The sequence below is a fragment of the Arabidopsis lyrata genome, assembly GCF_000004255.2.
Source record: "Arabidopsis lyrata subsp. lyrata unplaced genomic scaffold ARALYscaffold_726, whole genome shotgun sequence".
Taxonomy (NCBI): domain Eukaryota; kingdom Viridiplantae; phylum Streptophyta; class Magnoliopsida; order Brassicales; family Brassicaceae; genus Arabidopsis; species Arabidopsis lyrata.
In genome coordinates, this window is record NW_003302092.1 from 1 (window position 1) to 2,819 (window position 2,819).

The window sequence follows — 2,819 nt, forward strand, 5'->3', positions numbered from 1 at the left end:
CTTCTTTGGACGACACTTAAATGTCACGTGTGTATGGATCACTTCTTACAGACACACTTGCCTGTATTTGTTTCTCCATGAGACAATGCATGTAGTTTATATATATACAAGACTATGCTGATAACTCTGTAAAAATCGGATTAGATTCACTGAGCCCAAGAACTTTTAATATCAATTTAAAGAATGCCATGGAGAATACGGCTTCAAGAGAGTTTTCTTGCGGTCGATCGTGGCTTTAGCTTGGCGCACGTATTCTAGAGGATCGGCCTCTAGCCCAACGGAGAACGGTAGGAGAATGTAGCCGAAGAGATTCCCCATCTGCATTTAGATTTCTTGGCCATCATATCCGCTAGAGCCTATATTGAATAATTGAACAATATATAATGAAAAACCACACAATCCGTTTGAAATTATTTGGTTTCAAAGATTCCAAGAGTAAATATTTGTGTACCTCAATTCCTGTGTTTGGTCTCAAGTTAATCATAATGGCTGAACGAAGTCGGATTTTCCTCATCGACTCTTTTGATTTTGGTGTTGCTTCTTGATCTATTTCAAAACATATGACAAGAGTATCTTTAGATGAGTGTGAGCTCTAAATTAATATGTATAGTATAACACAGTGGTGTAAAAACAACTTTACCATATCTTCGACTAAGATACCGTGAAAGCCCGGCTTGGGTTACTCCAAGGAGAACATCGTTTACCGTCTAACAAAAATAGATTAATTAAAAGCTAAAAATGTCAGCGATTATACATGATCAAGAAATTCTTTAAATTAGGAAATAAAACAAATTTACCATTTTCATTGCATTTTTCACCAGCTTAACATCGTCAAAGCTGATAATCCGGTGGATGAACCTCTTAGGGTTAAGTTCACTACCGGGTTTGGCCAAGAGAGGAGTCTCCGTATCCCTCAAGAAAAATATTGTAAGAGCAAACATTAAGATATCAACAAAAGTGTTGAATAGCAATCTTATGATGAACCAGAGCCCTACAAATAACCACCAAATCTTGTTGAAAAAACCGCTGTTGCAATTTGGTCCAAAGCGTTTTTTCTGAACGGCAACGGTAGGCAAAGCCTCGGGGTCTGATGTTTTGCGGGTACAAGCCAGTAAAAGAGACATGAGAGACATTCCATCACCCAAAGAATGATGGATCTTGAGAATGGCAAAGGATTCAGCGTTCGATGTTTTGAGGCCTAGTAAGTGCATTTCCCATAATGGCTTAGACAAATCCATAGGAATGGTCGTTAACTTAGAGATATAGTCTTCAAGATACTGATCAGGATTTTCAATGTCGGGATCTATGTCAGGAACAATCACATGCTCTTCTACTTTAACTTTTGTCCGAACCCAACGCGGTTTCCCTTTCTTACCATTGTTCATCTCCTGAATTCATCATGGCAAGAAACAATAATCATTTTTAACATAAATAAAAACATACGCATGATTTTATATCATCTTTTTGGTTAATGATTAATAAAAACCAAAAACTAAAAATAATCAAGAGGATTATTTGGCTTAATAACTCCAATGAAACAAACACTTTAAAAGAAAATGTGTTAACTATTAATATATTCAGTACCAAGTGGCGAAACATGAATCCAATAATTTTATATCATTTCTTCTATATATTTTTTTTATAACAATGATGAAAATATATTTCTTAAATAAAAATGTATCGTTGGACTTACTAAAATGCTAGAAAAGCGAGGGTGGTTTACGAGGGTGTGTTCAAGGCCGTGGATGATGGCAGGTGTGTCTCCTTTGACTCTAGATCCCATTGTCACGATTATCGCACAGTTAAAATCCGGCGAATTAAACAGCCGTGAACATGGGCTGAGTGGCTCCTCCTCCACCGTCTCCCTCGCCTTGTTCTTCGCTTCACCCATTCTTTAAACTATTAGTGGGCTCTTTCCAAGCTTTGTGGGTTTAATTTTTTTTCCACTCACAGTCACTTTATGCTCTGTTCTCTATATATATAAGTTACACGATGTTAGTTATGAACTCATGGTCTCTTTGACTCTTTGTTTAACATAGCTACTACATCTTCCTGTCAGTATATTTTATGGTTTTTTATGACATCTTCAGATGGACGTTATTATGTTTTATAGATTATTTTATCATGCGTAACTTTTATATTATTCACTTGAGGACAAATATTTTTAGACTCAAATACAAAAGTAATAGTATCAGAAGTGGTCAAATCACCAGAATAAAAATCAACTCCTAGGGACACGAGAATTTTAATGAATACTCTACCGACTATACTAACTTCACTAACAGAATTTAATTATTGAGACAACACTTCTTTATTTTTTTGTATTTATGTTAGAATTATTATTTCTGATTTGGAGGATAAATTAAGTGGACGACTATATTGCAAATTGACAAATAAGAGGAAAACATATTTTTCACTATAGTCATTTACTTAATTTATCTCCCAAATTAGACTACCATTCTAAGTATATAGCCCTATATTATAGTGTTATGCTAAGAGTCTCTTCCTTCACGAGCGATCAACAACGTCATTACTTGCCTTGGGTTAATGTCCTTACTTGTACATTCTTCACCATTTTACTTGTACTATTCTTCACCATTACGTAATAATCATTGATCTCTCCAATGCCACGAATGCATGGGGTAGGTACTATTCAATTTATTTTGGCCAACCATATCGACCGGAGATTTTCTTTGTACTAATTCATTTAATGTTCCCATTTTACGTAAAACTCAAATAAATTATTATTTTACTAAACGTAGAAGTGTACTGACCATCCCTTTTGGTCATTCAATCAAATAACGATCCTCTTATATGTT

The 2,819-nt window shown here is 35.1% G+C and overlaps 1 pseudogene; it reads right to left on the reverse strand.

The window, feature by feature from the left end:
* Positions 1-112: 112 nt before the first annotated feature.
* On the reverse strand, positions 113-2,104 carry LOC9298385 (annotated as a pseudogene).
* Between the last annotated feature and the right edge of the window lie 715 nt (positions 2,105-2,819).